Source organism: Anser cygnoides, chromosome 3 (assembly GCF_040182565.1).
Source record: "Anser cygnoides isolate HZ-2024a breed goose chromosome 3, Taihu_goose_T2T_genome, whole genome shotgun sequence".
In the NCBI taxonomy this organism is placed as follows: domain Eukaryota; kingdom Metazoa; phylum Chordata; class Aves; order Anseriformes; family Anatidae; genus Anser; species Anser cygnoides.
Window position 1 is genome coordinate 113,698,276 of NC_089875.1, and position 26,806 is coordinate 113,725,081.

The 26,806-nt window shown below is 38.4% G+C and overlaps 1 protein-coding gene across 2 annotated transcripts in view; it reads left to right on the forward strand.

Moving 5' to 3' along the window:
- The window catches only part of TDRD15 (tudor domain containing 15), a 205,903-nt gene extending 202,293 nt beyond the window's left edge, over positions 1-3,610 (forward strand). For both annotated transcript variants that reach the window (XR_010830659.1, XR_010830661.1), the window contains one exon: positions 1,708-3,610. The gene's annotated coding sequence lies outside the window, so the exon portion shown is untranslated. The remainder of the gene's footprint in view (positions 1-1,707) is intronic.
- Positions 3,611-26,806: the final 23,196 nt, after the last annotated feature.

Here is a 26,806-nt window from a genome sequence, read left to right on the forward strand (position 1 = left end):
AAGAACCAGAAACATAAAGTCCATTAAACAGCTAGATTGTTCAGATATTTGTCATATATATTTTTAATGTATAGGCCAAGGCATAATTTTAGGGTTTATTGAAAGATTCATTCCTCAATTGGCAATGCTTAATAGCTACTAGATATAGGACTGCATATTTTTCCAACTCATTGGAAAAAAGGATATATAAATTAAATGCAAAACAGATGGCACCTAGTACAACAAAAAGCCATTTACTCACCTAGAGAAGGGAAGCACTATCTATTCTATTTAAGGTAACGGGCAGAGCATCCTATTCAGGAAAAGAAAAATTAAAAATAAAAAAGGCATTTGGTGGGGAAAAAGTGAGACAGTTCTGTCCTTCCTTTATAATTTGAGGTATAGCTTAGGTAAGCTAGTATATTCTCCCCAGCTGTGGGTACTCAGAACAGAATTAATTTAAACTAACTTTATGAAATTGATTCAGTTAACTAAACATAGATTTCTGTGTTCAGGGAGGTGCCCTAATGTATTCAAGCTGTTTACATGTGGCTTCTAGACTAGGCACAGGGCACAGAAGGCTGTTATGCTTCCAGGCCAACAGCTGGAAATAAGGGAGGAATCCACGAGGCATGTTTCCAGAATGGAATCCCTTCTTTAATATGTCCCCCATGCAAACACTTACCCCTGAATTTACCCAAAGATCCCAACATGTCAACAGATATAAGCAGGCCCATCTAAGCACTGAATTATCACACTAAGGCAGGAGAAATTGCACTTTAGAGATGCATCTCTCTACTGACTCACCTAAAAGGGGGCTTCAGGTGATAATTTTACAAATAGGGATGGTGTTCAGCTCACAAATTTAGGAATTTATGTGTGGATGCATAGTTCAGCACTGGAACACCAAAACATAGGTTTCTATGAGTAGGTGAATACAGGCATGCAGGGGGACAATCCTCCTGTTACAGTCAATAGAAGTCTAGTTATTACAGTCACTGGAGCTTGGGGGCAAGCTCAGCTCACTCTGAAGTAGGTATGGTTCAGATGCTGCAGTCTGAGCTGGTACATTCCACCTCACCTGCGTTTGCAGATCTTGTGTTGTATCTGTCAACTGTATAAGGATGTCTCAGACACCATGGGACATCTCAAATAGTACCTGGTGCCAGTTTTTGTGCAACTGAGCTATGTCCCCAGTGGCTGGCGGGCTGAAATCTGTTTAGTTCTCCACAAACCACAATGGGAGGTGAGACCCCAAATGCACCTGTAGGCACCTTCATTTAGGTGTCCTAACCTTGAAATGAATCCTTGCTCTATGCTTGCTCAGCTGAATCCCATCATGCAAGATTGTCCCAAGAATGTTGCCCTCAAGCCTTAGCTTCACAGAAAGCAGTCTGGAAGTCTTTCAGTGCTTCAATAGAGCTGAAAACCTGTAAGACACTCTCAACTCCAGCTTTAGGGCTACACGCTTTAGAGCCAGCAGTGTTTTGTGAAGACACAGATAACACCTCACTGCTGGATATGCTGACCTAGACCTCAGGCAGTGGTGTGCTCATTTAAATAGGATTTTGCTCTTCAAGAAGGTGAGCAGACAGAGTCCAAAAATGATGGAAAAATGCTTATAAAGGTTACAGTGGCATTAAGGCAGAAAACTGGACAAGAAAACATTTCTGTGATTCCTCCTAAGAGTGAAGGTGCTGACACACATGGAGTTTTATTTCATTAAAGGGACTTCCCCAGTGGCAGAGATCTGGTTGTTCCGTAACAAGCCTGTGTGCCCTAGAACTGAACCCCCGGAAGCCAGAGCTGTCGGAAAAAAACACCTGCTCTTCATCAAAGAACCACTGAATCCATGAAGTTTTGAGATGACATTCTCTGTACTATTTGGTATTTTTCTGTTCTGTCTCAATGGAAAAAAAAATATCCCATTAGCTTTAGTTTTCAGTGGGGAGAAAGGCATTCTCTTATTAAGAAAATTTCCCTTTGTCTTAGAAGAAATGTATTAGGAAAGCTACTTTGCTACTGCTGTTTCATCTGTATCTGTTGTATCTTCTGTACTGTACATCCTCACTCTAAATTTTCTTAGAAATAGATACATAAGTAATGCAGGAAAAAGCAGCGACATGACTGAAAGCTGGAACACAGGCAAGACAATTGGTTTCATTGTATCTTTGCTAAAGTACATTAATCTTGCAAAAGCAAAATGTTATTAATGGTAATTTGAAAGAAAGAAGTAGGTTACTTTCAAACTGATTTATTTCTCTGGGCAGCATCACTGTATGCTAGTGCATTTACAGCTACAGTTCAAGGACAATAATGTATGCAATTGCTGGCAACCCAGGTAGCCAGCCATACTTTCAGACTTGATAGGCAAATGTCCATTTACCATGACTTTTATTTTCAAAATAGTGTCTTTGTATTTTCAACATCTGTTGACAGAGCCCTAAATATGGGAATTATGCTAAATTTCTGTTCTGACTGCTACACTTTTGTGATATGATCTATTGCAAAAATATCAAGTTGAAATTGGATCAGGAAAGCAGACTTGCAATTGTGAGCTATCAAAACGATGTAGTGATGTTATACAGTATAGTTTCAGAAAATATAGTGGCAAAAAAAGATTGCTGTGGCTATTTTTAAGTTGTGACAGAATAAAAGTGGGAACTTGCAAGGCTTCTTTTTCCAATATTGCAATTTGAGATTTTATGTTGACCAGGGAAATATATATTTATTTGGTAAAGAAATCTAAATGTGTGTTTATTTATTTATTTTTAGAAGAACGATGTATAGGAAAGGTTATTCAAACAAGAATATCAATATCTGGAGTTATTTTTCTTCTAAGGCAAAGATCTTGAAAGGGACAGTGCATATTTTGCCAATGTTCTGCATGGTATTAGGGCCATTTAATTCAGTCACTACATTTTCTTCACCGAATAGCCATGTAAATGATTATCATCTAGTCTATCAGCTTAATAACATTTGTTATGAAACTGTGGGTTTCAGCTCCAATCCTGCTACAAGGAGACCAGGTGACGGCAATTTAGTGGAGCTCCACGCTGGCAGATCCCATAGCAGGACTGCTACCTGTAAATGAGAGGATCAGATGTCACTGGAAGCAGAAATTGGCCAGGAATATGTGTTTACGAATGTGGGGCTGACTAGATTAAAGCCACTAGTTGTTTATCTGGACATCTATCTATGCTATTTTCCAATGGGCCAAGCATATAGATACAATGAGGGCTCACAAAGAGTTATTTCAGTCTCTTCTGACAGCTTTTCTTTGTGCTTAAAAGAAAAACATGATGCTCTATGTGCATGAAAATTCAGTTTGTTATAGCTTTAGCTAAATTTAAAAATCATGAAATAAATGTGAAGTTCACCGTAGAGTCACTCTTAAGATAAAGATCCTACTAAATTTTAGTCAGGACCTGCAGTGCTAATAAACCAGAATGTCATTTCACAGTAGAGTAAGTAAAATGGAACAGTTTTTAATCCAATTTACATTTGAGAGAACATGTGTTAGGTCTGCTCTTAAAACTTGGCCCATTCCCACTCAAAATGCTCACCAGTCTGTTATAGATTGTCTCAACACCACATTCCCTGTTTTTCTTTGTGTAACTACTGGGTCTGGGTAAAGTCTAGTCAGAATTTTCCAGTTCTGAATCTATCCAAGTATTCCTTTGGGAAGCAGGGGCTCCAGGGAAGATTCCCCAGTTCAGCCTTTGGGCTTTTAAAATGAACCCTCACCCCACATGGTCTCTCTAGCATTTGGTTATCTCCTATTTAAGAGATTCTGCACTAATCTCTCCTTGGACAATGTAGTAGAAAAGCTGAAAATACAGCAAAGGGATGAAATTTTAATTACTGTCATCTGGTTCGGCATGAATATTTTTCCTGGACAATGTCATAATCTTGCATTAGATTAGATGAGATTAGATGAATTGAGCTCATGACATAAAATGAAGTTGCGGAATTAAAAAATGGAGATAATTGTATAACTCAAAGGAATCTGTAATTTGACAGAGATGTATTTCACTGCTGCGTTGCTTCCTGTATTTCACTCATTTTGGACAGGGATTTTGTAGCATATGCTGCAGGTATTGTTTCAAAGTTTCTGGATGTTGGACACAAAAGTATCAGGATTATTGATAATAGGAGCAGGCATTTAATTATCCTACCACACATATTCAGGGACATGACCTTGAAAGAAAGAAAGGACAACATATAGGCTCTCTCTGAAGAGTCTCTTCCATAGCAGCTTCATTAAATGCAAATGGGACTTCAGGGAGGATGCTAATCAGTGTAAGGAAAGTTATGACAATATGCTCTGAAAGCAATTGTGCAAAGGTATGTTGCAGCAGTTAAAGAAGAATGAGAGCTTAGCCCTTATAAAATCTAAGTACTCTTAGTTTTCTGTCCCTTGTTTTTCCTTGACCATATTTTAACCTGAGCATTTTTGCTAATAGCTACAGAAGCCTCGCTTTTTTTTTTTTGTCATAAAGCAAACACCTCAAATTATATAATTCCCCCGTTTAGCAGCATGATTTCTGCAGATATGCATATTTCCTCCTCTATTTGCAATGCTAACTGAATAGGGAAAAGAGGCAGTAACCTGGTTTATCCTGGAAACAGCAGGTAGTTTGATCTATTTTTACTGCAGATCATTTCCCAGGACACTGTGATTCTTATATTTTTAATCAAATGTGTGAATCGAAAACTGTGGTGTGACCTTTGGAAAAGACACTGCAGGACATCAGCTGAAGCTGTGAATAGTTTAAGCACAAACAGGAAGTTGACTTGGTTGTTCTATAACAAAAGGCTGAGGTAATTTATGGAGTAGGAGTTGCAGTTTCAAAACATTTTTAATTGCTACATTTGATCTGCTATGCAGTATTGTGTGACAACAGCAAAGAATGAAATGTCAGTGCCCATGTTCCAGCATAAATTTATACAGTGTGAAAGCAAAGAACCCTGTTGATTCCAGCTTTTCTTTTTCTGAGTGTTTCAGATTTGCTTGAATTACTTTCAGGTTAAAGAGGGAGTGCAGAGGCCCTCAGTCTCGCTAAACATTTAAGTAGATGCACAACTTTGTTCTTATTAAGTTTGCCTATGATGGAGAGAAATTTTGATATATCGAGGAAGTGAAATGCAAAGGGATCTCACAACAACTTATGTAGATAAGAGAGAACTCTTTCTCTGAGATAACTCTTTCATAAATGGGTCACTATCAGGACAGTAATGTATTAATAACCACTCTCTTGCTTTTAGTTCATTATGCTGGTAATTTAGGCCCTGTATTGGGTCTGGCTGGGATCTAACTTTCTGTGCAGTGGCCCATACAGTTCTGTGCTCTGCACTTGTAGCTAGACCAGCACTGGTGTCACACCATTGTTTTGCCTGTTGCTGAGCAGTGCTGGCACAGCACCAGGACTCCCTCTGAATCCCCAAAGCCAGTCAGCTGTGGGCGGGCAAGAGGGGACGTCACCAGGGCAGCTGCCCTAAACCAACCAAAGGGATATTCCATACTGTATGGTGTCACACTCAGCAATAAAAGGTGGAAAAGGGGAAAGAGAGGGAGGACTCTTGTTATGAAGATGTTTATCCTTCCAAACAACTGCTAGGCGTATTGAGGCCCTGCTTTCCGGGATGTGGCCAAACATCATTCATTGATGGAAAGTTAAGAATATTTTTTTCCTTTTTTTTTTTAACCCTCCTCCTTTTCCCTTTAATAAATTACCCTTATCTCAACCTGTAAGATAAGATTTTTTATTTTTATTTTTCCAGCACATTTCTTCTTCCCCTCTCTTTTGAGGAGGGGGTGTGAGAGAGCAGTTGTGGTAGAATTTGCCTGCCCAGCTGGGTAAAAACACTATAAGCCCACAAAATCCAGAAGTTTCACTTACAAGAGGAAAGTTTAAAAGCTACTTAGGAATTAAGTTTTTTTTTTTTTTTAAATCTTGAAAATAATAATAAAAAAACCCTCTTGTCATATTTTATAATGGATTATTTCCCAAAATTTAGTACTACAGTTATGGGCTCAAAGTGCCATCAAAAGTTTATGGAAGACGTATTTTCAGATGTATTTTCACAACATACCTTTCAAAATCTCTTGCCTATTTACTTCCTCAGAAGACAATATAACACATCAGGAGCTGCATGCTGCTTCTTGGTTATGTCTGTGCTATACATTGTGGGCATCCAGGTCTTCTTGTAGACCATGAGAATGAAATGTAAATCTGTGAGCAAACTCCTGTGTGATTTCCAGAGACAGCCATTTTGATCATTAGCAGGATCAGAAATGTGTGATCCAGTAGGCTATTTTCATGCAGCCAGTCGAAGGATATACTACTAAAAAAGAAGAGTTGAATCTCTCCTGAAATATAACGTTACCGTTTTCTTAAACAAGATGGATATTTTGAAGATATCAGTCATTAGTTATAGAATAACAAAATTCTTCTGTGTAGCTATACAAATGTTTTCTGTTTCTTTGTCAAGCAGGAGTTCGATTTTAATAGCATCACCAGAAAACACTTGGAGACATTAAATATGTGGGTGTTTCTACACTTACGCATGTGTGTCATCCTCAAAACGCCCAGAAGAATTAAGCACTTTTCTGAATCAAAATTAAGTCTTTCCTTACTGTTCCTGATCTGTATATGTATAGCTTTTGCAGTCAGTTTTTGCTTCATTGTAAATGTTTGATGCAGTATTATCAGTGAGTAAATAAAGATAGCCTAGGCAAGAAGGTTTGCCAATAGGAACCTTTGCAATACAGCACTGTAGGTCGAACTAGACAGTTTTATCGCTGTGTAGAAATTGTTTAGCTTTCAACAGTTAAAATGTACTCAGAATGCATTATTCAGAATTAAAGAGCTTTTTCATGGATATTCAGCTGACATTTAAATGAAAGAGTTCAAGTTCATTACTTGATTTTTTTTTTTTGTATTATACTTTAAAATCCATTATAAATGTACAGTTTTAGCTGTCAATATTTTGCAAGTAATAAAACTGGAAAGCTCTGTCTTTTCATTATGGCGTACATATGCTGCTCTATTGTCTCTTCAATTAAAGCATCTATTTTCAGGAACACCTTTTTAAAACTTTTGTAAATGAGTTAATAATACCTCAAAGTTATTTGCTTACAGTAGTGTTATCAAGAAATGTGTTTTAGGGCATCTTTCATATGAAAATTTTGTAACAAAAACTCGTGATAAGTTTATACCAATAATTTAATATATTTTTCAAGCTTGGAGAGAGGACAGTTTTTTAGTCTGTTTCTTCCATACTTATTTTAAGGACAGAACAGGAAACCATATTGGATGCTTTTACTTTCTGCAAGGACAAAAAGACAGTGAAGAAAACTGACAGTTGGAAAAATGAGATGAACTACTTAGTAATTTTCATCTCTTAAATAATTGCCATGATGCTGAGAAAAGCTTCTTCTTCAGATGAGTAAGTACAAAACAACGCACCTGCATTTTTCCCTGGAAAAAAATCACAGTAATAATTGTGTGTGTTGTCAGTAGTGAGGATTCTCATTCTCAAAATCCTGACTGCAGCGAGGATTTTAATAAAACAAGGAAATAAAGAAAGAAATGCAAAAAATAAAAAAGTAAAATAAAGCCTTTGACTGCCTCCTCTTAAAGTGATCACCACTCAGACAGGCTTATTGCTTTCTGTGCTGTGTTGCTTTCGAAGGGAAATTGTGATGACTTGTGACTTTAGACTGTTTCTTGAAAATTGTGTGGAAATATAGGAATGAGAGGTTGTAGAGCAAGCAATCACAACTCCAGAACTACTCCTGTAAGAGCCATTGGCAAAAAGTACATCAAGTGCAGTGGGGCATAGTCAGTCCCCATCATAGTGGGTGGTTTTATTTGTTGTTCTTTTTTAGCTTGAAGGGTTCAAAGTCAGGAGGCAGAGGATGTAATTAAAGTATCAAACTTGGGAAAGAATACTAATCTTCCGTCAAAAATTTCCAGAATAAGTTTGAAATGCTTTCTTTGTGGATGTCCCTACAGTAGCAGTCAGATTGTTAAAATGTATATCCAATTATTTCAGAACCTTGCTTCTTCTTCCATGCTAATCTTACTTTCTTTTGTTCTTTCCTTCATTCCTTCTTACTGTTCTTCTTTCCTGAGTTCTTTGCCCTCTAGGTAAAGCACTATGTGGTACTGGACAAACAGTTAGAATTGCTCAATCAGAATGAAATGTCTGTTCAGAAAAGCTATCCTTACAACACTGAATTTAGATTAGGATTTTTATTGGAAAATAAGGCAAGGTCTGACCAAGTGCAAAGGCCATTTTTGTTGGCCACAGAATTACTTTAGACTCTATTCTGATAGTACTACCTGGAATCAAGTTTCTTAAATCATATAAAAATAGCAAGGACCACAAATAGGAAAGGATAAACATATTAGGGTTGGCTGTTCATTTTCTTATTGAAAAGATTTTCTAGTTTATTTCATTTTGAGAGAACTCATTTGCCAAAGTCAAAAAGGTCCAGTTTAGCTCCTTTTGAACACTGGGTTTGAGAATCCACTTCTGTGGAGAGGGTCACCAAACTGACAACAGTGGACTCAAACAATCCAGAGCTTCCCTTCAGCCTTCTGCAGAGTCAGGAGCCTTTAAGTCTCGGGTGTCTTTGCTCAAGCAGATGTTCCTGAGTTACTTTCCTGATTCTGCAGTAGCAATCTCTGGAGTCCGAAGTGTCTGTATTTGAAGTGTGGGTTTCCTGTAGTTGGAGTGTTTCCTGACTCTGAAATATTAAACTCTAACTTGCCAAAAGCTCTTACAACTATGAAGGACAAGTTAACATTTCTGAAACAAGAGAGAGAGTGGGAATACCTGAAAAAGTGTAAGTTCAAAGTTGATTTTAGTGAACAAAACTGATGAAGCCTGTTTAAAAGGAAAAATAAAATAATAATTAAAAAAAAAACACATACAGGAAACTACATAGTATTCCTTTTTTTTTTTTTTCCATTATTAAGTGGGATACATTCTTTAAAAAATTGAAATGTCTCACTGGACAGAAATTCCATATTTCAACCATTTCAAGAACATAGAATTCACAAAGGAATTAGTCTCTTTATGAATAATAGTGTGTGACTAAGAAAAGACAGAACTACTTCTGTGTGCAGTCAGATCTACCACATTAAGTCCTCAAGTACCTCCCATCACCGCTGGATACTACTGATTTGTTAGAGAGTACAGAATTTGAAAAGATGACTTTAAGGTACCTTGTAACAATTGCCAGGGCTATCCAGTCCCTTAGTGAAATACCTTTTCAAAGAATATTCCATTTCTATCTCCTCTACTGTTTCTGAATATGTTGTTTGTATTAAGAAATTTATAATCCTAACATTTAGCATTTGGCAGTGAAATACAATGTTCTTTAGGTTAATTATCCTTCCCACACACAGTGGCAAGTGCTATAAGATATAGTATATAGAACAGCTGGGACGTTTTTGTGGGAGATTTTGAAAACCTAAATCTCCTGTGAGTAATGTGAACAACACTTAGTGTGGGAAATGCTTTATGACAGTATAGAATGATGTGTTTAATTAGATGCTGTATGCATAAAGTATATACTCCCTCAGCCACATTACAGCCTGTTCCTCATTAGTGACTCTGCTCTGAAAAAGAAGAAATTCAGCTTTTGCAAACCAACTTCAAGCGGTCACTGCCTTATGGAACAGATCCAGCTCCATTGAAATAATTGGACTGACTTCCATTGACTTCAACAGAACTTGGATCATGGCCCCCAGCCAGTAATTTCAGTTCAGCAAACTTGCACAGATTAAAGGGAGGTTCTTAAAGCATGTTAAAGTCCCAACAGCTGAAGATTTGTTAAGAAAGCTTTCTGAATGACTCTAAATAAGTCAGGAGCCTGACTGTATGATCTTTTCCTGAACAAAATCCCCAAATTTAGTCAAGCAGGGTAGACAACTAAAGGACAAAATGGTAAATATTGAAATATGCACTGGAACAAGTCATATTGCTAGTTTGATTTTGCTTTGCTCTTTTACATAACACATGGTTCCTAGATCTGGGAAGAAAATGTAGAAACTGAAAGCACCTACTGAAGGATGATTCTCTATCAGTTTAGAAACAGGATGACAGGAAGAAGCCAACCAAAACCTCCATGCCTTAAGACAGAAATGAGAGAGGAATAGTCATAGTTTATATCTTCTGGGGGTTTCACACAGGTCTTTTTTTCCCTTTGCTGACTGTCCCTTTCTTATGTGGCTGTTTCTTATGAGTTTATGACTCCTTTCTTTCTACAGGTACCATCTACAACTGATTCTTAGACCAACAACCAAGGTAAACTAGAAATTATTAAAAAGTTACTACGTGATTTAAATTTCATTTTTTTTTTTTATTTTATTTTTAAATAAAGATATAAAAGTGTGTTTGACCCATGGACTTTTACAGACTCTTTCTGTAAAAAAAAAATAGATACTGGGGTAAATTCAAGCAATGTCCACTTTTATACCAGTCATTTTTAGCAACATGAAATTATTTTCAGTAGCTGGAAATATTCAAATGTAAGTTACTACATCATCAGACCCACTCCTGGAAGTGCTTTCCTGGTTTCCCTTCATTTCTTTTGTTATATTTTCAAGCAGGTCTACAAAAGAGAGAAAACAACTCCTAAATGTCCTAAGAAAAACAGGCTATTTTTATGTGACTACAGTCTCATTTTGAATCATGATTGCTCTCTTTTGAACAAGGAAGGAACAGCAAGAAGGGTAAAGATATTAAGTGTCTTACTTGTCAGAAATACCTAAATGAGATAGCACACTACAAAGTGATTAAATATAATACTATTGCTCTAAGTCTAAATCTATAAAAGCTAGGATAAAGATTCAGTACCTGAAGCACTTGACTGGAAAACTTAAACAATTATTCACAGGTTGGCATAAAGTTGGAAATGTATTTTTTAAACATAATAGCTGAAATAGAATGTGCCTTTTGTTGTATTAGAGGGAAATGAAGAAAATTATAGCTGTCTGAATCTTCTGACAGGTTTGTTTTTGAATATAGTGGGATTGCACTTCCACATAAAATATTGACTAAGTGAAGACATCCCTGAGAAAGCTGAAGACCAGTTGATGGCTCTTTGGAGATCTGCTGAGAAGAAGAATGAGATCTTCTCTAGCTTTCCAGTTGCCCTAGAAATCAGCCATGTAGTTCCCAACAAGGTGTCTGAGCTGCCTAAGGCTATCTTTGAAGTCAGTAGACAAAGAGTGGCACAGTAGATGAAGAAGGGTGCATAAATCCCACACATTAAGTTATCTGGAAATCATCAGCTGAGATAGACACATTGCTGTCTAACTTTCTCTCTTGATTTAGTGTAAAGCTGATTCTTTTTGTTTATTTTATTATTATTTTAAATCTGAAACTGTGGATTTCATTAGCACTGTACAGAATAGGGTTTAGAGCCCCAAGGATTTTGTGGCTGTCCACCAAGTTTTTCTTTCACAGAAAAACATTCTCCAGGTATGCAAATTAAACTTGGCCATATCCTCCTCACAGCTCTGCTGCAGGATGATATAAATCAAGAGAGAGAGACCCTCTTGTGACTCCTTTTGCCCTCTCCCCACCTCTTGATCTCCCTGTCAGCATATTAAGTCATGCCATAGGCAAAGCTAAAATAGGTGCCCAGCATAAGGTGAAGCAGACATCTACCCCGCTTACTTGGTCATTCTCAAGGCCAATGCAAAACATATCACCAATGTTTTTCTTTACCTCTGTACTTTTCCTTGGCTTACCTGAGCCTGGAGCCAGATCTTACTTCCATATCTTAGATTCTTACTTACCTGCAGTGTCTGCCAGGCAGGTCTCAAATGGATTATGTTGAAAACAGAAAAATAGGAGGTGGTAATAATAAAGATAGGGGCAATAAATCAAAAAAATATACTTGCTGTAACATATAGAAATACTTTGCTGGTGCTGAGTATAAAATAAATTCCTGTTCTCAAATAACACATGACACATAACAGTCTGCCTCTGGACTGAGATGGAATGAGATGGCTCAGCTACCATCCAAGGATGTTCTGCCCCTTCATTGCTGCTAGGACCAGCACGCTCAATGTACTGAGGATGTGCTTGAACAAGCACAGGAGTCAACCCATCTGCTTGTAGAGAGGTCCTGGCAGAGCTGGCACATTTCTTATAGGTGTGGATCAAATACAATTATCAGATTTTTCTTGACAGCTTTTTGTAAGTGAAAGAAGTGTGAAATGCTCTGGCAATTTCTCCCCATTGCACTGCTAGGGTACTCCAGAGGATGCATGAGTACAGTGTGGTGTGGCTGGGATAGGAAGTTGATCTTAGGCATAACTTAACAGACCTGCATGGGCAAAACATTGGAAATGATCTCTCACTCAAGCTGCAGGACAGAAATCTATGGTCTGCATCATTCAAGGCAGCAAAAGACCAACATGACTTTTTATAAATCATTGCTTTTGAAAGTAAATAAAACTTCCATGCAAATAATGAAATCAGTCCAAAAAAAAAAAAAAAAAAAGAAAAAAAGAGGCTTTCTGATACCTTGGAAGATGGTACTGATTTTCTAGTAAGTTAGAATAACAAAGATAAGAAAGCAATGGAACAACAGCAGCATGTCAGAAATCAACTTTAACAGATGAATAAAAAGATGAAAATGGGTATTATGCCATACACCATACTTGGCTATAGTTTGACAGTACTGCTAGGAGGACAACAAAACAGAAAGGAATATAATTTTTCATTTCAGCTGCCAGGTCCACCATATTTTAGGAACTCAGAATTTGCAATGACACTTTTATATTTTGGTGATTCTGATCCTGAGAGATCAGAGGAGAAGAGACAAGAGAGACACAGAAAGAACATAACAACAGCTTATTCTCCACCAGCTCCAACTGATTCCCGAGTATTGGTTACAAGAAGAGTCTTGTTCCCTTGTGTGTAACTCTCAGCCTTGTTTTTCCTCATCTTTCCCCCTCTTTCCCCCAACATTCTCTGATTAAATAGAATCTGGCTTAGCTTGGCAAGTCTCTCCCTCTCTCTCTTGTTAACCCTGTGACTAGAAAGGCAGCTAACAGTAATGTCTTAAACAGCTTGACATTGGTTCAAGCTTGCCAGGTCTTGGAGTGGCTGATAAGACTATGTGTTGTGTATGTCTTTCTCCAGCAGCAAGGTTACAAATCAGAGTCAGCAGTACAAACAGAAGCTGCTTTTTTTCTCTTTTTTTTTCTCTCTTGGCTATTTTCCCTACTCCCTTTGTGTATGTGCCTGTCCTGTTTTGTTTTCTGAGGGAACTGGCCCAGATTCCAATAAAAAGACAAAAAAGAAGCTCCAGCTACTTTTTATTTTCTTTTTCTCTCCCAAAGGGGGAGTTAATATCATCTTAATACTGCATAAAAAGACACTATCAACTGGGGAATTTTCCTCATAAAAATGTTCTGCAGCTAAAAGAAAGGGGAATAAAGGATGCTGTTAAAATGAAAGTCTCCTTGAATACTTTACATAAGAAATACTTTGTCTGCTTGTCTTCTCTATCTTTCATAAAAGATTTAAAAGATTTTAATGGTGATCATTTGCTGTAAGACTTAGTGGAGCATGCATCTTCACACCCAGCCCCAATAAGTGTATAGCTACTCTGAGCTCTACCAGGAGAAAGTCCTTTGCTTCTGAGCTCTCCAAAATACAAGCAAATCAGAAAACACATGCAATCCTCCTCCCCATATAAAGTGTTTTGTGGATTGCACTGCAGCAAGAACTGTTTCAAAGGGTATTTAGTGCATACATGTAATTTTTGCGGTCTTGACAGGTGCGTTTCCATCTTCCTGGAGGAAAATCACAAAGCCCCTTCAGCTCCTTAGCTGGAGAAGTTGTCATGGCTTGACACTATGCTTTGCAGAAATGATTATCTCCTCTTAACAAGGGCTGGTGTGACTGAGCGGCTCCCGTTGTACAGTGGCATTTCATTGGCTAGAAAGGTTGTCATGCATCACCAGTGTCTATGGTGTTTCGATTCAAAGCTTCGCATTATCTCTAATGACATAATAGCAAAGGGCTCCTTGGGAGGAAGGGAAGTGAAATGTGAGGCTGTATCACCATGGCTTGTGACAGCATGAGGTTTGCCTACTGTGCAAAAACACATGTTATCAGTTCAAACCTGAAATAGAAAATGCAGATATTTAAGAAAATGTATAATTTATACACAGAAGCTGCTGGAGAAAAGGAGGGAGATTGGGGGGAGAAAGAAAGAAAAAAAAGAACAGCTCTGCTTTTCTCTTGTCTAAGTGATGTAGAGTATAATTACATTTCTTTTCTTCATCTTTTTCTTTTTTTTTATTTTAATTTTTATTTTCTTCTTCTTTTTCCCAAAGGGCAATAGAAACCTACAGAACTGTGACTCATCTTTGAAGAAATTTTCAGTGCTGAAATCCTACCAGATGCTTTTCTCATAGAAGACACTACTTTGTCCCTTTCACAAGGACAAATAGAAATCAACAGTACATAAGTCAAAAACACGAATGGAAAAAGCAGTAATTCAACATTTTGACATACTTGTCTAAAAATGAATAAAAACTCTTTTACTGAATCAAACCAGTCAGGTATAGGGAGTGACCAAAACTGAATACTGAAAATAAAATGTGATTTACACACAAGCACACAGAGATATGTGGCATCCCACAACTGACATCCCACGTGTGATGATCTGCAGCTTAAGGCCTTCCACGGCCAGAATGATATTTTTTCACCAAAGTGTTTGACTGTCACAATGCCAGTTACTGGGTATGAATGATATGATCAGTAGAGATAAAAGGCAATGCTGGTGTCTCATGCAGGAAAATCAGAAACTGAGTAAAGCGGAAATATAATAAAATCATAGTATGGTTGTGGAAGGGAATGTATTTGTAGGGCACTTTCTCATGGAGCTGGTAGGCAGGCAATACCATCCGTAAATTCTTCATTGTAGGAAACAGAAATTTTCCAGCTGATGGCATGGATGTTCACAGACTACTGAACTGTGTTTTTCTGTTATTCTGTATTGGAGAGGAAGATGGAAGAACATGTGACTGAGAAATGTCTAGAAGCAGATGCCAGGAAGAGTTCGTTTTTTATATGCTGCTCCCTTGGCCTTTTTAAATTGGGAAGGGATCCCAGAGGTACCCAGCCATGTAATCTACAGCAGAGAAATTGCTCTGAGCCCCAAAACAAAGCTTAAAGCATAAGATGTGAAGATGAACTCATTTCTTTCCATACTCACAGGGCTATTTCTGAGTTAAACTGCACTTCTGTAGGCAGGAGCTGTAAAGGACATAAGACACATGAAATGCCATCTCAACTGCTTACAGCAACAGTCAGGATTTTGGAAGCAGGTTGCAAGTCTGCCCATGATGCTGCTTGGTCCAGGATTGCCTCCCTTCTCATTATCAGGGGTCTTGAGAGGGCAAAATAGCAAGAGGAATACATTTGTTTACACTAAAAAACCTGTCTGATTTTAGCATATTTAAAATAAGCAAAGAAAACAAGTAGCCAGCATGTGGCTTCTACTATTGAATTGAATTGAATAATTTACATCCCACAAAGTCATAGAATGGAAAATATGTTTTAAATGGGGTCTTTAGGTTTGCCTTTAAAGGAGGAGTGCCCTGTTGCTTTTCTTTGCATATATATATATATATATATTTAAATCTGTGTATGTGTAATCGTGACTGTGAGACATCAGTTTTCAAAGTGAGTAGTCTACTTACGCTGCTTAGCAGGATGCATGGGCTGTCAGCTGTGGTATCTTTGCTTCTGCCAGTCCACAGTCACACCTGGTTACAGGATGCACTGCCAGTGGCAGCGTGAGTTCTGCACTGACATGGGAGTTTTGGGGACTGGGTTGACTGAGCTGACACGGGAGTAGGAACCTGCTCAGCCTCCGCACAGTGGGAGGACAAGGATTTAGCAAAACAAGTGAAGCCTAAAGCAACGGAACAGAGGCTGTGGGACTTCATGGAAAATAAAGATGTGCAGAGCAAATCTTTCATTTCCTAATTTAATGTCCTCCAGATTGCATGAATGGCCCTTGCAGGATGCAGCTCTCCCCTGGCCACAATCTGGACATGAAGACAGGCATCCCTTTTTCATGGGCAGTTGACTGTTTTCATCTACAACATATTAAAAAGGGAACCAACCAAATATATCACAATTTGGATTTTCCTTGGGTCCCTCAGTCACTTGTCAGGAAGTTCCCTTCTGCAATACTCAGTTGAGCAAAGTGGCAGCTCCATGTAAAGGCTGTCTTTCATGTACCTCCAACCCAGGGGGTTTCAGGGACCATTCAGAAAGTTCACCTGGCTCATTTCAGAGTCATTCTGAAACAAAGAAACTTTTTCAGGAGTTACAAAGGAAGTGATCTTACATCACTGGACTCTGATGTCTTGGGCCCTTCAGAAATATTAAAGCTCCTTAGAGGCCTTATGGTGAAGGCTTCTTCCTGAAAGACATATAAAATGTGAACTAAACATGTTTGGGCTCTTTACAGCACAAGGCGTGCCCACTGAGCTAAACACAGGTTGCCCATTCAAAGCCAAAATAGAAAATGCTGATATTTTGGAAAATCTGTAATTTATACACAAAAGCTGGGTTAAAAACTTGTGATGTTTCCAGTATCTAAGTAGAATCTAATTATCCTAAAAAAAATTTGGCAGCATCAAGCTACCCAGCTGTGAGTAGCCTATGACTCATTTCAGTCACACAGAGGATGTTTGTCTGGTATGTTTTCCATTCAGAATTCAATATATATTGTGATCGTCCAGGATTATTGTAGGTCAAAGCATGGTGCTAGAATATACAAACTTGATTTGTTTTTCCAATTATTTTTCATAAACGTCCTTCACTTCTAGAGCAGAAGCCACAAACAAGCCAACAAGAGAAAATAATCCTTCTATCATTAATAATTTCATTGTATATTTAGTGCTGGCAATAAGAAAAATATCGGTAGGCATGAAGGTGGAATTAAGTTTATTGTTTAGTCATCTGTAGTACCTGAGAGATGATAATTCAAACTTCCAAACTTCATGTAAACTTGACCATGAGCAACCCTCTCTATCATGGGCCTTTCTAGCATTTTGGCTTGTTCCTGTACCGGCTGAGTACTATTTATTAAGGTGTTGATGTGATGCATGCCTTATTTGCTACAAAGTAAGCAGAAACAAACCATTTGTTTTATTTAGATTGCTACACAAATATAGCATAACAAAGACTTCCAGTCAGTGCTTAGAGATTTAGAGTACTGAATGAATATTAAAAATATCTGTATTATTAATTATAATTTGAGCCAGTTCCTGTTTTTATTTTTAAATCCATTAAATAAATAGCCTACTTGGACAACATATTTTCAAAGGGCATCTGAGGCAAAAATGGGAATGGAAAAGATGTAAGATATTCATATTTTATAATTTCATATGTAAAAATATGAATACCATATAAGGTACTCATATTTTATTTTAATAATTGCCTTTTTAAATTATTATTTCCATTGTTCTTCTTTTCCTATTTCCTCTCATTTAGAAGCTGAAAAACCAAAGGGAAAAATAAAAACAAAAATAAAATAATAATAAAAAAAATTGTTTACCACTTCCATTGAAGAAAGGAAAAATAAAATGGAAAGTGTTTGCAACCTCAAAAGATGGTCATTTCTGAACAAAAAGAATGCAGCTAACAAATCACTAACTCAAATACATCCATTTATATCTGTATTGTTACTGGATTTTATTCAGAGATTGTTATGCTCCACTGGCTAAAACAGCTGTCCATTTCTACAGCTTCAGGAAGTCAGGGAATGGAAGGAAGAAAGGAGGGTAAAAGGGGGAGGAAGGCATTTAATTAAACACCTTGGAACAGAAAAAGTACATCTTAAAAATACTTATTTTAATAGGTAATTCAAAAAGAAAAATGGGAAAAGTGGAATATTTTGCCCAGTCACCTTTCAAAACTTGCAATGTTATGATTTCCTCAAAAGCTGAAACATAATAAGCTACTCTATTAGCAGTAGAGATATGTATTCATGCTTAGCTACATATTTAAACATTCTCCTCACAATTCATCCATGGTTAAGGACAGTGTATTTCAGAAATATCCATCTGCACTAAAAAATTACTTTGCTTGCTTTCAAAATCCAAAATGACTAACATACCTCTTTCTGATTTCATTTCTAGTTTCTTCTTTACGGCACTCTTCAGCACAGTATGTGTTCACCTAAGGAAATAGCTAGTAGCTTAAATAAATATTTTAGAATCGCATTATCGTAATGCATGCATAAAGCTACCAGAGGAACTGAGTTCTAGAGCAGCTTCTGAAGTGGGAAGAAAAGTTTCCTGATTTAACTTTTTATTATTTTTTTATTATTATTATTATTATTATTATTATTATTATATTTTAGAAGAACCTTGATATAGTATTGCGGATTTGTCCTTTGTCATAGCTGCACAAGACAAAAAGTTAGTACAATAAACAGTAAGATTTTCTTTAGGTTTATGCTACATTCAAATATTCCTATTCCCTTTAAAGCTTTTTGACATGAAAATCATACTTCAAATGTTTATTTATTGCCCCACAAAATTAACTTCTGAAATTTCAAAATACTTTGACTGATTAAGCAACTAATGTGCACTGGTGATACATGATCCCATATTTGTGAACACCTCACTTCTCCCATGTGCATACCTCATTTGTATTGAATAGACAATATTGTCTCTTTACTTCAATTGAGATTATAGTCTTTTGGGGGCATGTTTTTATTGTATACTTGTACAATACCAGTAATAATGCAGCTTTGGTCTTCCAGGTGTTACCAGACTACAAATAAATGATAATACTCCTTATTATGAGTATGTGAGGAAGAAAAGAGCCATGTTGTATGATATAATATAAAGTTTACATTTCTCTTTCAAAATAATAACCACAGAATAAAAACAACTGCAGGCTCAGTGACCCAGGGAATTGGTTTGTAGCATGTTTTAACTGTGATTCCAAGCTGCATATAAAAGAACATAAATAATGTAGGCATGCACTGTCCATTGATTTATACATTTTAAACACATGTTTTACTGGAAAAACAAACAGATAAACAAAAACACCTTGGGAGAAAGCAACATTTTTGTACAGGAAATGTTTTCTTAAAGATTAATTGGTGTTGATTTCACCAGGTACAAAACTCAAGTGGAATTTTCAAATAGATCTTGCTATGGGTGGGAAAATTATACAAATCTCAGCTGTGTCTATGTTTCTGCATGGCGTCTGTTATGCTCAAAACCTTGTGTGGGGGTAAAGAAGAAATATTCCATATAAATAAAGCCAAGAATGTTTTGTATTGTATTAAAGAAATCTTAACAACCTACTCAGAGAACCAGCCTTAATCCAGATCTAATTATTATACAAAAAGAAAGAACACTTTTATCCTAAAAAAGTCTCAACAGTAATAATAAAACTAATATTGCTATACACGTTTCTCAGTTTCTATCCCCCTTTCATGGAATTATGCTCACTCTCCCATTCTCCACTGGGTCCTTATCTCTGTGGCTAGGATCCACTTGGTGTCCTTTTTATATGTTTGCTAATGTATCTTGTTCTTCATCATACTGCAGCTCCATGTTGAAACTGATTTTACTATATATGGTGGCTTTTATGTATGATAGATAGTATTTTTATTTTTGTTCTCTTTGTTACCCCTAAGACCAGTCTGATCCAACTCCAGGCCTACACTTTAATGGACTGTTAATGAGCTGTTTATAGCAGTGCAATTTCTAGTGCCAAATCTGTGCCAAGCCTTACCACCCCATATGAGCCAGTACTCTTCTACACCATAACCTCTGTCTCCACCACTCTCGCCAAGGTGATCGGCTACAGACCAGACGTGTTCTGCAGTGGAGCAGGGAACTGAGGTGGGCAGGGCTTTCTTTCCAGCACTGAGGCCACTCGAAGCAGCCAAGGGAGATACCAAGACCCAGCAGCCCTCGTGAGGGAGGCTGACGAGGCATAGGAGGAGCCAGCAGCATCAGCAGTGGGCCATTTAAATCAGGCGTCGCCACCATTTTGCAGCCAGTTCTACAAGTAGCTGGCAGAAATTGCACAATCGCCAGCACCTGTTCTCGTGGGGGACTTCAACTTTCCAGACATATCCTGGAAATACAATACAGCTCAGAGGAAGCAGTCTAGAAGGTTTCTGGAGAGCGTGGAAGATAGCTTCCTGATGCAGCTGGTTAGTGAGCCTACCAGGGGAGGTGCCCCGCTTGACCTTCTGTTCACAAACAGAGAAGGACTGGTGGGAGATGTGGTCGGGAGCTGTCTTGGGCAGAGTGATCATGAAATGGTAGAGTTCTCTATTCTTGGCGAAGTCAGGAGGGGGACCAGTAAAACTGCTGTCTTGGACTTCCGGAAGGCAGAATTTGAGCTGTTCAGGACACTGGTTGGTAGAGTCCTGTGGGAGGCAATTCTAAAGGGCAGAGGAGTCCAGGAAGGCTGGGTACTCTTCAAGAAGGAAATCTTAAAGGCTCAGGAGCGGTCTGTCCCCACGTGCCCAAAGACAAGCCAGCACGGAAGAAGACTGGCCTGGCTGAACAGAAAGCTATGGCTAGAACTTAGGAAAAAAAAAAGAGGGTTTATGACCTTTGGAAAAGAGGGCAAGCCACTCAGGAGGACTATAAGGATGTTGTAGGGCTGTGCAGGGACAAAATTAGAAAGGCCAAAGCTCATCTGGAGCTCAGTCTGGCTACTGCCATTAAAGATAAAAAATGTTTTTATAAATACATCAACACAAAAAGGAGGACTAAGGAGAATCTCCATCCTTTACTGGATGTGGGGGGAAACTTAGGAACAAGAGATGAGGAAAAGGCTGAGGTGCTTAATGCCTTCTTTGCCTCAGTCTTTAGCGGCAAAACCAGTTGTTCTCTGGATACCCAGTACCCTGAGCTGGTGGAAGGGGATGGGGAGCAGAATGTGGCCCTCATAATCCACGAGGAAATAGTTGGCGACCTGCTACAGCACTTAGATGTATGCAAGTCGATGGGGCTGGATGGGATCCACCCAAGGGTACTGAGAGAACTGGCAGAAGAGCTGACCAAGCTGCTTTCCATCATTTATCCGCAGTCCTGGCTATCGAGGGAGGTCCCAGTTGACTGGTGGCTAGCAAACATGATGCCCATCTACAAGAAAGGCTGGAGGGTAGACCTGGGAAACTATAGGCCTGTTAGTTTGACTTCAGTGCCAGGGAAGCTCATGGAGCAGATTATCTTGAGTGTCATCACGTGGCACTTGCAGGGCAACCAGGCGATCAGACCCAGTCAGCATGGGTTTACGAAAGGCAGGTCCTGCTTGACGAACCTGATCTCCTTCTGTGACAAAGTGGCATGCTTAGTGGATGAGGGAAAGGCTGTGGATGTGGTCTACCTTGATTTCAGTAAGGCTTTTGACACCATTTCCCACAGCATTCTTCTGAAGAAACTAGCTGCTCATGGCTTGGACTGGCGTACACATCGTTGGGTTAAAAACTGCCTGGATAGCCAGGCCCAAAGAGTCATGGTGAATGGAGCTAAATCCAGTTGGAGGCCGATCACTAGTGGAGTCCCCCAGGGCTCAGTACTAGGGCCAGTCCTCTTTAATATCTTTATCAATGATCTGGATGAGGGGATCGAGTGCACCACCAGTAAGTTTGCAGACGACACCAAGTTAGGTGCATGTCTCGATCTGCTTGAGGGTCGGAAGGCTCTGCAGGAGGATCTGGATAGGCTGGAACGATGGGCTGAGGCCAACTGTATGAAGTCCAACAAGGCCAAGTGCCGGGTCCTGCACCTGGGGCGTAACAACCCCAAGCAGCGCTACAGGCTGGGAGATGAGTGGTTAGAAAGCTGCCTGGCAGAGAAGGACCTGGGAGTATTGGTTGACAGTCGGCTGAATATGAGCCAGCAGTGTGCTCAGGTGGACAAGAAGGCCAACAGCATCCTGGCTTGTATAAGAAGCAGTGTGGCCGGCAGGGCTAGGGAAGTGATTGTCCCCCTGTACGCGGCTCTGGTGAGGCCACACCTTGAGTACTTTGTTCAGTTTTGGGCCCCTCGCTACAAGAAGGACATGGAGGTGCTCGAGTGAGTCCAGCGAAGGGCAACGAAGCTGGTGAGGGGTCTGGAGAACAAGTCTTATGAGGAGCGGCTGAGGGAGCTGGGCTTGTTCAGCCTGGAAAAGAGGAGGCTCAGGGGCGACCTTATCGCTCTCTATAGGTACCTTAAAGGAGGCTGTAGTGAGGTGGGGATCAGTCTATTCTCCCACGTGCCTGGTGACAGGACGAGGGGGAATGGGCTAAAGTTGTGCCAGGGGAGGTTTAGGTTGGATATTAGGAAGAACGTCTTTACCGAAAGAGTTGTTAGGCATTGGAATGGGCTGCTCAGGGAAGTGGTTGAGTCACCATCCCTGGAGGTCTTTAAAAGACATTTAGATGTTGAACTTAGTGACATGGTTTACTGGAGGACTGGTTAGTGTTAGGTCAGAGGTTGGACTAGGTAATCTTGGAGGTGTCTTCCAACCTAGATGATTCTGTGATTCTGTGAAGGCCTCCATTTTCTGTAGAAGACTATGTTCTTCTGTATGACATTGTCAGAGTCAGAAATATCTTCTGCACAGAATAACTACTTGTTACTCATATCTGTACAAAAATATGATTATACCAGCAAAGCAAAACAAATTAACTATAGCCACTTGGCCAGAAGAAAAATGTCTCTTACGGTGATAAATTAACACAAATTAGCCAGGCTAGTCCTGAGACCTTGTAAACTCAGCAGAAAGTCCGTGGCCTGTTATTAACAAAAGCAACAGTGGCTTTCTGGGCTACAGGTTTTCAGGTCTTTCAGCACTCGGTCTATGCACCTCACTGCTCTTGGTCTTTTTTGCCTTTGCCATACCCCCACGAAACAAGAATGCCTTCTTTTTCCATTGACTCCCCTAATGAAATGCTTTGTAGGTCACATTACTTTTTAAAGGTCAAACACAAAGTTTTGTGAATTAGAATGGAGTGTGATACATTCTAGTTGAATATCTTGCCAGTTAAATTATATTCCCACACAAAACAAACTGAGAGTTTCTCTGCCACTGTATATTCTGATTCTGAGACTTAACAATTAGCTATTCATTTTTAAGCTATACTTTTCTCCTTTATTTTAACGTTTCCTTAAAATTGACATGAAAGGTTTTAATGAAGGTGTGAAATACTTGGCAGTTAAATCTAGCATATGCTATAACACCTGTTAATTTCAACTGTTCATTTTAAGCTGTTAACTTTATTCTTGGCATTTAGTCCAATTCACACTGTGATTCTTAGTTTGAAAGAAAAAGAATCCAAGCTGCTTATATATTCCTTTCTACTGCAACTTTCACTTAATATTTTGTATTTCTGCCATTTTCTGCATTTTATGGCAATCTTCTGCCATATTTGTGTTAAGAATTTCAGGACTGTTCCAATCAAAATCAGCAAAAGTTTCAAATAAGGTAGTGATCCAATATTCAAAACTGATTCATAAGTATACTTCAAGTGCATTTTACAGAGTAGCCTAAATATGTGTCTGTCTTTTCCATGTGTATCAAGTACTTCCATTACTCTGTGAGTATAAAGTTAAAAATGTACCACTGTTAAAACAGGCTCTATAATTAATTGTGAGTCTGGCTGCAAGGTGATAGTATAACAAACTGGGCTAGTAGACCCTAAATACTTAATCAAGTACTTCTGTAGCTCACTCTCATTTTGAAGATTCTACAGGTGCAACATCTGGGGCATTACTGATCTGAAATTCCAGGTGTTTCTTTCCATTACTCATGATACAGGGACATTAAAGGAGGATATTTTCACCTGCTCATTTAAAGGAATTGGTACATATTAGCTGTTGAGACTAAAACCTAAAATGGCAACACATAGGTATGTTATAGGATCTTACTATAATACAGTTTAAAAGGAACTTGTGCCAATCCCCTTACTCCCAGGCAAAAGCAGCGACACCTGTAATTTTACAAGGTAGTGCAGATTTGGATACGGTATATAGCCAAAGAAAGCAACCTAGAAAATACTAGCTTTTAATGGACAAGAGACTCTGTTTCCTAAAAAAAATAAAATAAAATAAAATAAAAAAATCTTAATTGATTTACTATCTCTTCTTCTTGTCAATAAGTGGCATATTGCATCTCAGGAACATTTTCTCCTTGTGATTTAGTTGGTTATTTTTTCCTTTTTAGATGGTTAATTTATGCATGATTATGCACATATGGATCTTAAATTTTCAGCTCTAGAAATATTTGCTGCAGTAGAACTGTGCATGTAGCTATCTCTGGCCTAGCATTTTTCAAAGATCATGGTAGGAAATTTAGAGCTTCAAAAGCTCCAGTTACATTTTGGAAACAAAAGAAGTGCCCAAATGTTGAGTGTTAGATTTGAATCTATGATAAACACTGAGAGATGAGCTCTTTGAAAATTGTGAGACTGGATATTGATCTACCCTGAAGACAAATCAGACGCCAGTATGAGAACCCCACCATGCAGTTTAAATTCCCCAAATGTCCCAAACTACCATAACAACTCTTCTTTTTAAATAACCACAATTCCTATCTGATGATAGGTTTCACAAATCATAGTTCTCAGATTTCATTACTAATGAAATTTGTCGTCTAGGTTTGGCAGCTGTGATTGCCACGCAAATGTGAGCCACTAATTAGATTGATTGTCTATTTGATGCCTGCTGATTAGCTTATGAAAACCCTCTGTATTCCTGACTTCATGATAAAATGTTCCTGACATCATGATTGCTGATTGATGCTCAGAAAATCTGATTACTGTCTTGAATAGCCAAGTAATGGCTCTGTCAATTTTCCAAGGATATAGATATTCACCTGACAATGATAATAAGGTAGGGTCTTACATTTAGCATTGACTATTACATGTTTAAAAGCTTTAATTAAAATGTACGTTATAAGTCTCTGAGCTATAAAAGGTAGACTTTCAGGTGTGGGTCCAAGATCTGCAGGGTAACCATCAGGCATCCACTTTCTGACCTTGATCCTGGAGCAAGTCCAAGAGATTCAGGAACTATGACAGGCAAATTCTCTGATTTGCAATTACAGAGAGAGTTCTAGTGACATACCATTCAGCAATCAGGTTATTAGTGGCGAAAAACAGCATGTTCCTGGAGTTTTTTAGGACCATTTTCTACAGTGCATTCAACGAAAAGATGTAATGCTTTATGAGCTCAAAAGATTGTAAAATTATTGGTTTGGGCTGTTATACTCTCCACAGATTTACTTTGGCCTGATATTTAGATCTTACTGTGAAAGACAATACACCCTTGGACATATATTTTGCATATGTGTCTTAAGCGTTCATAAGTTAGTTTTCCACTGGTTTCTGTATCTGTGAGATATTATTTGATGTTTAAGTTAACAGAGGAAGCAGTGATTTGGGCCAACAGAGATATCTAAATTGTCAAGAAAACCTCAATCTGAAACTAGGCATACGACATCTAGGTGTATTGAGGTTGAGTACACGGAGTACTGAGTGTTTCTTTCACTACTGCTTGAGCATACAGTTGTGAAAAGGTAAAATTGTATTAGACTGATACCAGTGATAGGACCCAAGGGAATGGTGTCAAGCTGCAACAGGGGAGGTTCAGGTTGGATATCAGGAAGAGGTTCTTCACTGAGAGGGTTGTCATGCCTTGGAACAGGCTCCCCAGGGATGTAGTCATGGCAACAAGCCTGTCGGAATTTAAGAAGCGTTTGGACTGTGCTCTTAGTCATATGGTCTGAATTTATGGTAGACCTGTGTGGAGCCAGGAGTTGGACTCAGTGATCCTTATGGGTACTTTCCAACTCGGGATATTCTATGATTCTATGATATCTATGTTAAGAATAGAAACAATCTGTTGATGATAATGTGTTTTTTTAAGGTGTATAAACCTTACTCTTCCTCTTCAGAAAGTAAGGGAACTAATGACTTTGTACTTCTTACAAGGCTGATCTTGACATATTTGGCAGAAATAGTCCTAGCCACCAACTAAACTCTGTCCCAGTCAATTTTCAGTCTGTAGAACAAGTATCCTAAAAGTATCATACACAAAGTGTGGTAAAAGTGAAGTGATGAGGATGCAAAGATAAGCTGCTATATGAACTTCTCCCTCTGGAAATGGCTCAGCCATTGATTCACTACGTAAACCTGGGCAAGTTGTTTAACCTTTACTGTTTCCATTTCCCATATGTCAAATTGGATATCATTGGTGAAGTGCTAAAAATGAAACTTGCCATGTAATTACTAACCACCTTTACTCCTCTGATACTTGCCACCAACATAATTCTGGATGGCTTCAGTACATTGTTGAAAATCAGTATCTTGTTAAAAGACAGTTCTTGGTGCTTTATTGCTTATACAGTGTCAGTGACTATTAAAGTATATTGAAAGGCATACTTGGTTGATATTAGTGACATTTTCTTTGACTTTATTGGATTTATTTTAAAAGCCATTAACTTCAAGAAAATGAATAAAGTAGCAAGGTTATATTATGCCTTACAATAATGTATAAACAATTATATGCAAATTAATTCACATACCAAAGGTCATGGAGTTGAAATGGTGCAACCTTTGGAATAAATCCATTGCAATAATCTTGTTAATAGCAAAACACATTTGAAGTCCTTATTGGTCTTTTAACATTTTATTGTATACGTGCTAGTCCTATTGAATGAAAAAAAGTTGATATTTTGATTTTATTGCAAGAGAGAGACAGTTATGTTTAAGCCCAAGGTACTTTAAAAAGGCTGA